We start from the raw sequence: 12,810 nt of genomic DNA on the forward strand, positions 1-12,810 counted from the left end.
CCTCCCTTGCAAGCTGCCATACATGACTGTCTTCAAGAGATACATTCATGTGTCAAACGTTCGGACTTAATGAACACTGGATCAATACCGTGTGGGGTACTCAACCAACAGTGCCTTTCAGTGTTGGTACAAAGGTCACCTCCTTCGTTCCAGGGCCTTTATCTACCTGATTAACGGGGAGTCATCCTGAACACCTCTTGAAGGTAGAGCTTCTTGTTTTTAGATTACACAACTTATTTCAACTGGATAAGGTCATGAATGTGTCATAGAGGATAGCCCTGTTAGTCATTTAGGTACAGGACTTCTTGGAATTCATCAGGTGTCATCAGGTGCATAATTCACCATTCTGCTCTGATGGATTCTACACATTTGGGAGTCAAGCTCCTTCTTCCTTGGGTCCAGGTAATAAAACAATGCACACCAGTTGTTGCTTTCATAGGCCTTAACAAGCATGAACTCTAGGGCTAGTACTTTTCTAATTTGTAAAAGGTTAGGAAGGCTATAAACCCTTTGCTACTGGTTTCGGCACCGGACCTTTCTTCTGCCCCATTTACCTCTTCCAAGTATAAGAAAGAGGAAATGGAGAGTGGAGAAAATGCATGAGAAGCCCTTGAGAATTTCAGGAAAGTATGTATTTTGCTGTACCGGTTCTATTTCTTGTTCTAGCTGTTTATTCTGGTTAGTGACTGAGAGCCTCATCACAAGTCTGGCGGTAATCCGGCGCAATTTCCGCTGAGCGGAAATAGCGTTACCGCCGGATCATGCAGCGGAATTAACACTGCTTCACAAACTGGCGTGACCGTGCCACCGACAGGCTAAATTGCATCACCGCCAGAACGGAAAGCACTGCGACGGCCATTTTGAAAAACACAATATATTAAATATCTCTATTAAATATCTCCACTTCCTAAGCCATCCGGTCCTGGAAAGAAGCAAGAATGTCCCCTGCGCAGTGGTCCTCACAGATGAGGTAATTGCCCACTGTGAGGAATTTTATGGCAGTTGGAAGCGGAAGACCACTGGGTAGCACAGGAGAGCCATCTGGAATACCATCTGGCAGAAGTTGACAGCTGTGCCAAGTGTACCCTGTGATGGGGAGGACTGCCGTAAGCGGTAGAATGACCTGAGGGACAGGGTGCAGGGACTGCTGTCCCAACACCGCCATGAGTCCCTGGCAGCTGGAGGAGGCACTCTGGAGCCACTGGTCCTCACCACCTGGGAGGAGAAATGCAGTACGGTGCTGGACATCGAAGGGATGGAGAGAGTCAGCAGTGCGGAGGCAGATGCCGAGACATGCTGAGACGCACGGAACAGGCAAGAGACAACAGCCAACATGCCCCCCCTGACACTATATGCCTAGAGGGTCAGGGAGATAACAGAAGGCATCTCTGCACTGGCAGAGGCCATCCAGCAGAGCACGGTGGTGCAACACCAACAAAACCTGGAGACCGACTCAGCCCCTTCCACTTCAACCACATCCACAGAGGGGTTGTAGCAGGACACGCTGAGGCGTCAGTCACAGCACCTTATGTGCCCAAAATCACCCGGGGCTGGCAAGGGGGAAAAGAGGCCACAGTTGTGAAAGACTGTGAGACACTGATTGGCATGAGAGGCCATGCTGGTGAGTTGATGGTGGGAGGGCGTAGAGGCATAGTGTGATGGGGAGTTGATGGGGAGTTGGTGGTGGGAAGGGGAGGGGGATAGTGTAATAATAATAATTATAATAATTTGGCATTTATATAGCGCTACGAACCCTCAGGTATCTGAGCGCTGCTTATTATTACCCACGGTGTGTGGTGCTCATTTATCGACCTCGGAAGGATGAAAGGCTGAGTTTGGCCCCACCAGGATTCGAACCTGCGTTAGCAAGCTCTGCACAGATGTCAAAGCAAGAGCTCTACTCGCTGTGCCACTTGACCAACTGTAATGGGGAGTTGGAGGTGGGAGGGGGAGGAGGATAGTGTGATGGGGAGTTGGTGGTGGGACGCGGTGGGGGATGGTGTGATGGGGAGTTGGTGCGAGGGGGGATAGTGTGAGGGGAGTTGGTGGTGAGAGAGGGAAAGGGGTATAGTTGGGCCACTTCATTACATAAAAACCGTTGAACTTCATCAATGCAAGGACATTGATGATTGTGTCATTATCGTGTTTATTGATTCAGGTGGTGTTTCGCAGTCGTGCATGGACTGTGCCATGTAAAAGTGTCAAAAGAAATTGCCTATCAGTCCCTCACGTCATATCTGGCAATGCGTTAATTTGCCTCAGCCATAGGCACTGCTTCTGCATCCTGAGGGGGTGGCATGTCCACGTCAGGGGGTAGTGGAACATTTCTCTTCAGGCAGATATTGTGCAGCATGGCACACACAAGCACAATTTTACCCACTTTCTCTGGATCGTACATCAGGGCTCCACCAGTACGGTCGATGTAGCGAAAACGTGCCTTCAGGAGGCCAAAGGTACACTTGATGCACACACGGGTCCTGCTGTGAGCGTGTTTGTAGGCAATATCCTGCAATGTTTGTGGATCACGCACAGGGGTCATTAGCCAGGGCAGATGTGGGTATCCGGAGTCATCTTCATGGGAGGAGGCACAGGCATTCAACACAGTGCAAGGTATGGGGACTGTACTGTGACGATGGTGCGGGAGGCGGTGAAGTACAGATTTCGCCTTAACGTGTCATGCCATCCTTTGTGCAGTCACCCCCCTCCCAATTTGGGCATGTGCTTCGCAGCGCATTTATGCTGGATTTTCTACTCACCCACTGTCCAGGTCTGTTGTCCTCCATACCTTCCCATGTACCCTGGCAGCGTGTGGTTCCATAGGACCATGGCATTTTGGGTGGAACCAGAGTAGCGGGCACAGCAGTGGGTGATGCACAGGTTGGGATCGCAGGTTACCTGCACATTCAGGAAGTGGTAGTGCTTGCGGTTTCGGTAAACTGCTTCATGGCACTTGGGAGCCACCAGCGCAAAATCGGTACAGTCCAGGGCAGCAATCACATTTGGCATTTGGGCAATGGCATATAACTGTGCCTTCATGGCTTTGAGCTGGGCTGGGGTGGTAGGCAGTGAGATGTGGTGTTGCATTTGCTGCAAGAGGGCTACAAGCACCTGGGCCAACACTGCAGAATGTAGGCTGTGCCATGCCATGCATCATGGCCAAAGTGCCAGTTCCAAGAAGTTGTCAGACATACACTAGCTTCTGGAGTGGTGGCACAGCTATGCATGTTAATCCCGCTCCCGTTGTCACCTGTATTGTGGTGACCAGCTCTGTTATGGTCTCCCTGTTAAGGCGGTACAGGGTGACCAACTGGCTGTCGGTGAGGGTCCAGGGTGAAGGCCTAACCCTGGGTATCGGTGCATGCCTTGCTTGGACTCTCCTCCTCCTCCTCCCTCCTCCCCACCTGTATTCCATGTGCCCTGACCCGGTTGTCCTGTCCCTCTCCTTCCAGGTGCAGCATGAGCAGCTGCCTGTCTTAGCTCAGAGTAGCTAGTCGCAGCATGGTGTTGTAAACAGTGTTTGGGGTAGGGGTGCACCTTATGTAGCCCTCTGTGGTGGATTGGGATTGGGTTTCCCTGTGGCTTCATTTCAGACACCTGTGTAACTGTGCCATGTTTTTGGCGGTATTAGCGTCAGGTTTTGGCACTAATTGTGCTGAACATGGACTTGTGATGCGCCTTTGTTTGCGCCACATGTATCCAGCTGTAATAGGCCTGGCTGTAATAGTGCCTTTCCTTCCTAAACCTTTCACTACCCTTAGAGAAATTCAAGATGGTACCATCAGCACAAATCCAAAATGCCATCTCTCAGGGTGAATGGCTTTGCACAATGGATCTGAACGACTCCTACCTTTGTGTACAAATCTATTCAGCGCATAACAAGTCCCTAAGCATCTTCTTAGTGGGTCACCATTTTCAGAACAAGGTTATCCCTTTTGGGCTGAATGCAGCTCCAAGAGTTTTTACAAAACGAATGGCTCTGGTGGCAGCCTCTTTGCGAGGGGATACACATTTACCCCTATTTGTGCTGGATGGCTTGTCAGGGAAGAGACCTTTCAACAAGCACAGACAGCTTCTCCTCGACCTATTCAGCCTAGGTCTCTGTCAACCAAATGAAATCTTGCCTGGGGCCAACTTAGTATTGCTACAAACAATTCACGTGCCTGGTGACCTTCAGTACTCTAGTGGACAAACTCAGTCAACTATTGCATGCCAACCACAAGTGGGAGCTGAAGTCTTCGGTCATAAAATAGTTTTTCTAAATTTGAGGAGTCCTTCTTGTGGATTTGTTTGTGACAGCGCAGAATCGCAAACGTCACCTGTTTGCATCACTGATGGGTCATAATTCAGAGTCTTTGGGAATGCTCTCCAAATCAAGTGGGATCATGGGAAGCTTTACACATCCCCCACCCCTGATTCCGAACAAACGCTGGCTAAATTCTGCTGCACCATTATCCTGATAGCACCTGATTGGCTCACGCACATTTGGTTCTCTGACCACCTGAGGTTGAAGTGAGCGGGTCCTCTTCATCTTCCTACAGCGCAGGATCTCCTGAGCTCACAGCAGGGGCAGGTTGTTCAGCAATCCCCTCTATCGCTGAACATAGCGACTTAGCGGCTTGGTTCCTGGGAGGTTAGTGTATGGGGACCCCGGGCTATCCAATCAAAACCTATCCATCATCGAAGCTGCTAGGAAACCTTTGACGCAGAGTCAATACAAGAGTAAGTGGACTGGTTTGTGTTACTGGATGTTAGATCAATCATTGGATCCGTACAAGTCTTCCTCGGATAACATCCTATCATTTTTTTCCTACCTGATTTCATATGGTGTCGAAGCCCAGTCATACAGCTCACATTTGTCATCCATCGGAGCAGATTTAGGCTCACGACATCTTCCAATCTTGATGGCCAGTCCCATCATAAAAAAACATTTATCTGGTTGCATCCTCTAGGTACTAGACCTCGCCCTGCATGGGATCTTAGTATTTTGCTTGCAGCCCTTTCGCGTAAGCCCTTTGAACCAATGGCCACTGCGGACATTAGTTTAGTGTCTTTGAAAATTGCCTTTCTAGTTGCAATCACTTCGGCTCAAAGAATAAGTGAAATTCAAGCACTGTCAGCTACAGAGCCGTTTACGGTTTTTCATAGGGACACAGTGATGCTTAGAACGCTCCTTTCCTTCCGTCCTAAAATTGTTTCCTCTTTTCATATAAATCAGGAAATTGTGTTCCCTATGTTTTTTCCTTCTCTGCAGACAGAAGCTGAAAGGGCATTACACACTCTAGATGTGAGGCACTCAGTCAAATTCTGTCTGGAATGTGCCAAAGACTTCAGGAAATCAGACAGCTTATTTGTGACCTTTGGTAGTCGCCAGTGTGAAACAGGCATGGTATCAAGAGAGACACAGACTCAAATGAGTTTGTTTGAAGACCTTTATTTTCCACAGCTCTTGGGTTGGTATAATGCCTAACTGGCCCTAACTGTAAATAAATAATTCCCTCAACTGATGTTTCTAATGGCCGGAGTTGTCTAATAGTCCAAAACAAAAGTCTGTCTGTGTCTGAACCTATGCTTGCCCTCACTTCATACAAAAATGTGATAGGGAGTCTTTCCAAAAATAGGAAAATAGTGGTTCAACAAAAAGGGAAACCAAGGTTGGTTCCAGGTGCTGCTTGGTCAATGTTGCACAAATGTGTTCAATCAATAGAGCTGTTCATAAGACCTTCCTCCCAGGTCTCTTGCAATTATCACAGTCCTCAAGTTCCATGGGGTCACCTTCCCCAAGCTTCAGTTTAGCCAAGTTCCAAAAACACCATGAAAGTTTATAATGTTATTTCTTCTGTAAGCCGTTTGGGGTTCTCTTGCCCACGCTTCAAAACGTTTTAAGGTACTACAAAAATGCAAAGTCTTCTCTTGATCAGGCCACTCGAGGTTCCCTTCCCCAAGTTCAGACCCCTTTCAATCTTCAAACACAAAAACACTTTTCCTCAGGATGCACTTTGATTTCTTAAGTTTGCAATTCATAACCACAAAACCATTTGTATGATATTTTTTTGCTTAACAGTGCCTTTTTCATACACCACCTTTCTAGGTGTAGGACCAGAGGCCTTCAAAAACACCAGGCTCTTAGCTTTTCCTAGGCGCGATCACTCTGACCCTGTTGTCCCTCTTTGGGCTTCTCCTTTTTTCCTGTTTCGTGCCTATTGCACCTTCCTACTTTGTTGTGCATCTGCACCTTTCTGTTTCTTTCACTTCTTTCCTCCCAAGCCACTTGCTCACTCATGACTTATTTGCATGCTGTCGCACTTTCCTTTCTTTCCACTTTGCTTTTTATTTATTTTGCTCCTCTCGGGCTACTTGTCCCACTTTATTTCTCTGTCCACTTCTGACTTTACTTTAGGACAACTTGCCCGCTTTCAAATTGCTTTGCTTTCTGTCCTTTCTGCTTCCGAGCCACTTGCGCACGCCTTTTACTTTTCCGCTGCTTTCCGCTGCTTTCATCAATCTCTTTTTGCCGCTTTCATCAATCTGCTTTCTTTCCTTTTCCCCGCTGCAGCTACCTGCACGCTCCCGAGGGTCTCTCACTCATGCAAAACTCGCTGGGTACTGCAGCGCTGGCAAGCGGTTTCTCTGGGTTGCTGTGGGTCGAGGTCAGGGTCTCACCACCTGCCCCTCTCACACCCTTGGGTCCGGCACATGGCCCAAGGGAACGAGCACTTGCACGGGCCCTGCCAGCAGGGTCCCAGCTGCCATCATCGGGCTTACAGGAGGCAAGGCTCCTCCAACACAATGCAGCCCTCTCTGCCCACAGGGACAAAGTTCCAGCATGTTGCTCGCCTCCCGATCCTCCTTCCTGCAGCTGCAAGCTTCTCGGCTTCTCTGGTCGCTGTACATGACCTCACCTTTTATAATGAACCAGTTGTCAAGTGAAGTCACGTGCGAGTAGTCACTATTGGGTACCTGACTCTGCCTGACCCTATTAATGGGACAATCTAAGGTCTTTCTACAGTCGGTTGCCCTTACTCTCCCCATGTTATCCCTATAAGTATTCTTGGTGGATCTTTGCCGCATCCTCCTCGTCTCAGTATTCATCAAGAATGGGGATGGGGAGTTGAAGTGTGATTGTAAACACCCCCTTGAGGTTAAGGGAAAAGGTTTGAGAGAGAACCAAGATTCAGATGCTGTTCTAGTCGTCTTATTGGAACATTGACAGAGAGGACAAGGAAATCTCTTGGTCTGTTTTCCCCAAAAAGAGGCAGTTATCCTCTTCTCTACATTCACAGATGATTCATGTATATCAGGTTCTAGATAGACTTCCCTATTATTGGAATATAATAACGGAACCTTGGTCAAATAGATTGCTTTTCTCCCACAGATTCCTCATCTTGATCTTTATAGATATCCATCATCCAGCTCTGCTGATCGGAAAAGTTTAGACACGGGTCGTAATGGACCTTGACTATAGCAGCACCCTTTTACTATTCCCTCTGTGAATGCCAACTTCACAGGGAAGTATAGGCCAGCAAGAGGAGGCCCTTCTTTCCTCGCCATGCACCCTTCCCCAGAACGGTTGGTTATACAGGCTGCCACTATTTCCACCAGAGCTGTGGCATCCACTTCCAACCTGCCTACAGACAGAGAAGGAAAGAAATAGGACGCACTGGCAAGAAAGGTGTTCACCTCTGGCAGCATGGCACTCAAAGCAACTAACATTGCATGTGGTTTCGCCAAGTACTCCTTTGGCTTATGGAAGGCTGTAGTACATGCTGCTGAATACGTCCCTGAGGGTTCCATGCAAGATGCATTTTTACGGCTGGTGGAGGATGGGAAGGAGGTAGCCAAGCAGTCATTGCAAACGGGCCTGGGCGTAGCGGACTGCGTTGGCAGAGCAATGGGTTTAGCAGTTCCAGTAAGACGCCAAGCCTATCTTAAAACTTCTGGCTTCTCTACAAATGTTCAGAACAGGCTGCTGGACATGCCCTTTGAAGGTGACATGCTTTTCTGTCAAAAAGCAGACGAATCCTTAGATAGTTCAAGGAATCCTTGTTGGCTGCTAAATCATTGGGCATAGCAGCAGAGCTGGTCAAACCTGCCTTCAGCTTCGCCTCCAGGGACACAGGCTATAGACGTTATGTGCAATATGGCAGGACGGGGCAGCTCTCTCAAGCCAGGCAAGGGCACAGGTGCTTCCCGGCCTCCCAGAAGGGGCAGAGGGGCCTCTAGAGGCTAGCAAGCAACAACAGCGTCAGGATCACCCGCACCATCTAAACCGCTTTGATTTTCCCCTCCCACGATGCACCGGTTGGAGGACGGTTAGCAGGGCATTGGCCCCAGTGGCAGGAAATAACTTCCGATCCGTGGGCCCTGCAGTTCATTCGGTGGGGTTATTGTCTGTCTTTTCTAAAGAGGCCTCCAGACAGACCGACCTCCACCTCCCCCATTCCAACACAGGACAGGAGCTCCAGGAAGAACTCAGAGCTCTGTTGTCAGAGGGTGCTGTGGAAGAGGTACCTCCCAATCAGAGTGGGCCGGGTTGGTATTCCCGGTATTTTCTGGTGCCCAGGAAGGGAAGTTTCCATCCCATCCTGGAGCTCAGGGACTTGAACAAGTTCCTGAGGAAAGACAAATTCAGGATGGTGGCATTGAGAGAGATTCTCCACGCTCGCGAGCTTCAGGACTGGCTAGTGTCAATAGACCTACAGGACGCTTATTTCCATGTGCCGACACACCAAAAGCACAGGAGGTTCTTAAGGTTCCTCATAGGTTCCTCATAGGTTCCTCATAGGGGACACGCGCTATCAGTTCAAAGTGCTTCTTTTTGGGTTGACCTCCGTGCCAAGAGTCTTCACCAAGCTCATGGCGGTAGTTGCGGCGCACCACAGGAGATCCGAGGTCCACGTATTCCCATATTTAGCCGACTGGCTGATCCAAGGGAAGAAAGCCTGCAGGTTTTATCTCATCTAGAGGACACCACCTGCCTTCTACTGCACAGGCTGGGCTTCTCCCTCAACTTGAAGTCCCATTTGACACCAGTTCAGCCTCTCCAGTTCATTGGAGAAGTCCTAGACACCTGGGAAGGCGTTTGCTCTTGTAGAGAGAGTCAACAACATAGCCCAGATGGTTCAGTTGTTCCAGAACCACGACACCCTTCCAGTGGCTTCCTTCCTCTGCCTTATGGGCCTCATGGCCTCCTGTATTTCTCTAGTGCCAGAGGCCAGGCTGCGTATAAGATCCCTGCAGTGGCTCCTAAGGGACCAGTGGTCTCAGTACCTGGGAGCACTCAGGGATTGCTTTTCAGTGTCCAGCACCCTAGTAGTCTGTGTTCTCAACTGGTGGAACACATGCAGCAATCTATTTGGCAGGCAAACCCTTCTGGCCTCCTTGGCCCCAGATCCCAGTCGTCACAGATGCATCCCTGAAGGGTTGGGGCACCCACTGCAAGGATTTGCAGGTGAGCGGCATCTGGTCTTCATCAGAAGCCAGGTGGCATATCAACAGGCTGGGATTAGCATGGTTAGCTGTGAAGGCTTTTGCCCCGTCTCTCAGAGGAAAGCATGTCCTCGTCCTGACGGACAACACGGTGCCCATGCACTACCTCAACAAGCAGGGTGGTGTCCATTCCTGTCCACTCTGCACAGAGCCAATTCAGCAGTGGTTCTAGTTGCAAGAGAACCAAATCTCAGTCTCTGCAGTTCATCTGGCGGGGGGCAGAGAACACCTTGGCCGATGCTCGAGCAGGCAGAGCACGGTCTCACACGAGTGGGAAGTGCACCAGGAAGTCCGAGAGGAGGTCTTCACCCTCTGGGGTACCCCAGCAGTGGGTTTGTTTACCACTGAGTCCAACAGGAAGTGCAAACAGTTTTGCTCAAGGGAATTCCCAGTGAACGGTTCACTGGGGACGTGTTTCTGGTGGATTGGATCTTCCCTCCCCACTACGCCTTCCCCGATTCCAGTCATCCCTTGGGTTCTCTGGAGGTTGAAGAGATTTCTAGTGACCATGATCTTCATCACCCCGGAAGGGCCAAGGAGAACGTGGTACCCCCGATCTCCTGGATCTGACCATCTTTCCGCCTCACCGGTTGCCTTGACATCTGGATCTCCTAACCTAGTCAGAGGGTTAAGTGCTCCACCTGACCCCGAATTCCCTCAATCTACATGTGTGGATCTTGAGAGGATGAGGTATGATGACTGGGACCTCTCAGAGGAGGTACTTGAGGTGTTGCTGGCTGCAGACCTTCTGCAATATTTCTGGGCGCATGCATCCGAGTTTAGGAAATCAGACCAGTTGTTTGTGGCCCATTCCTTGTCTAGAAAAGGTCTTTCCATCACTAAACAATCCCTGTGACCTTGGATTATTTTGGGCATATCCGAGTGTTACCAATCGGCAGTGTGAGAAACCTGAAGGTGTCTCACATACTAGTCCCTGGGGATCTGTCGTCCAGGTGGCCAGGACACGGCTATCGCTATTGGATCCAGTTCCTGGGGGTGGTCCAGTGGGGGAGAATCACCTGGATGAGGGGTCCTCGGCGAGTGGGACACCGAAGGGTGAGATGTGGTATCCCCTTCCTTATGACACCTTTTCCCCATCCTAACCAATAGGATAGCTAGAATCTGCCTCCCAAATTTTCTAACACAAACACTTTCCATCACCTTGACAAACTACAGACTAACACTAGAGCCGTTTACCTGACATGTCCCAACACAAGGGTCAGGCAGAGACAGGCAATTGACAATAATTACACACTCCCGATGGCCCTTTCTCTTCCCCACAGGGATTAAAGGCGGAGCCCGAGAGCACACTTCGAGCAATGCCAAACGCATGAGGAAGCAGTAATTCCGAGACGGCAGTTTAAACGGAGGAGAAAGGCTGCAAGAACTGAAAGGATGACAAGTACCCTTCCCTTTTCAACCCATACCTGCGACTCCTCCAAGAAAAGAATCATAACACCGGGAACTAAAGCTGCCGAATGGTGCGACAGATGTCAATGGTACATGGGGCCCTCCCGCACTGATAGGCAGGGTGGGGAGAAGCGATTGCTGCTATGGTACCGTCCTTGACTCGAGTGTCAAAAGAGAAGCCAACGAGTTCAGCACAGCTGGTGAGTTGGATAGAGCTGGTAGTAAATCGGACATGTGATGAGCCCAAGGTTGCAAACGGCAACATTAATTGAACAAACAACTTGTATTTGATTGAACTTTTAAGAAAAGCCAGTGAAGGACCAGCAGCAGAGTGGTCCAGCGCCACATGGGCACTTATTCGAAGGACTCTGGCTGGTCCCCTTTGTTGAAACTACAAATATCAAGAGGCCCTAGGAGAGGCCGGCATGAGGAGTCAGCGGGATCATACAAGGGTTGAGTCAAACCCCTTGTACAATCGAAATTCTCTGACGCATTGACAAGAACAAAAATAAAGGGAAGCCCTGCTGGGGGCTTAAAGAAAAGCCTGACTGGGGGTTGAGATCCAGATTTAGGTAAAAGGAAGAACCTAAGGGGTCTGTCGTGTGAATTGTGGCAAGTGTGAACCCAACAGAGGGATGCCAAGAAAAAGCTAGGAGAAGGGAACCATACTTTCTGATGAGATGAGCAAATCATGAACTGTATTAGAAAATCATGAACTGGGTTAGACGGAGGGATTCCAAGGGGAAAGCCAATGAGAGTGAATCCCGCATTGTGAGAAAGCAAAGTGAACTGTGTATTTGGCAAACATGAACCCTGCTGAGGGATGCCTGCGAATTGTGATGTGGTGTAATACACCTGTGAACATTGTGTCGACAAGAGTGAACTGGGCTGAGGGTTTTCCACACTGAATGGTTGTTTAAAAAGACATTGAGACTCTGGAATGTAACATTGTGAATGAAAGGCCGTAGTGAAACCGACGGAAGGAGGCCCACGTTGTATGAGGGATCGGAGCCCGGCAGAAGGGGATCCTAAATCGAAGAGCAATCACCCATGAAGAACTTTTGTTTTTTTGTTAATTGTAACACATCAGGTCCTCTGATGCAAGAGACTTTGTGTGAAAGAGACTTGGCCGCAGAAGGCCCTGATATTTTGGAAACAAACTGTAACCTTGTGCTGCCGAGACCCACCTTGTCCCATGCATAAAATGTGGGCAAGGTAGACCCCAGTTACACCATCCTGACTTATCATTTTTAGAACACTTCTTTATTTTCTTGTGAACACTATCCCGTAGCTTGCTCCCATCTTAGAATTAGGTTTAGATTAGCCATTTTTCTCACTCATTTATACAGTTTAATGAACACCCTTCAACTGTGATCACTTGTGTCTGTCTTTACTTTTGCCACTATGAGTTCCTTACAGCAGGCAAGGAGCTTCCAGCGGGCATCAGGGCTCACTCGACAAGAGGGGTTTCAGCCTCTACAACCCTCCAGAGAGGGGTTTGGATTAGGGATATATGCCGAGCAGCCACTTGATCATCCTTACATACATTCACCAAGCACTATGCCTTGGAGGTTGCACAGGGAGCTGATGCAAGGTTTGATAGGGTGGTTCTACAGAATCTACTGGTTTAAATCTTTCTGCCCGCCTCTGTTATTCTAACTCCTTGGGGAGTCTATCAAGATGAGGAATCTGCGGGAGAAAAGCAATACATTGAAGGACAAATTACTCACAGTAATCACCTTTGTATGGATTTTTCTCCCAGAGATTGCGTATCGACCCTCCCATTCATCCCCACTCATAAAGTTCTGTGACTTGTCGCTTCTGTCCAAATGAGAAGGAATCTAGTGATGGCATTTAGATGACCACTTCTGTCTCGTTCTAAAAAAAAAAAAAAGTAACTCATTGTTGTGTTGA

General features: G+C 49.0%; 1 protein-coding gene across 4 annotated transcripts in view; it reads left to right on the plus strand.

Moving 5' to 3' along the window:
- Window positions 1-12,810, plus strand: part of EML3 (EMAP like 3) — a 743,130-nt gene that overhangs the window by 662,074 nt on the left and 68,246 nt on the right. The window lies entirely within an intron of this gene.

This window comes from Ambystoma mexicanum, chromosome 2p (assembly GCF_040938575.1).
Source record: "Ambystoma mexicanum isolate Mex_15411 chromosome 2p, UKY_AmexF1_1, whole genome shotgun sequence".
Lineage (NCBI taxonomy): Eukaryota > Metazoa > Chordata > Amphibia > Caudata > Ambystomatidae > Ambystoma > Ambystoma mexicanum.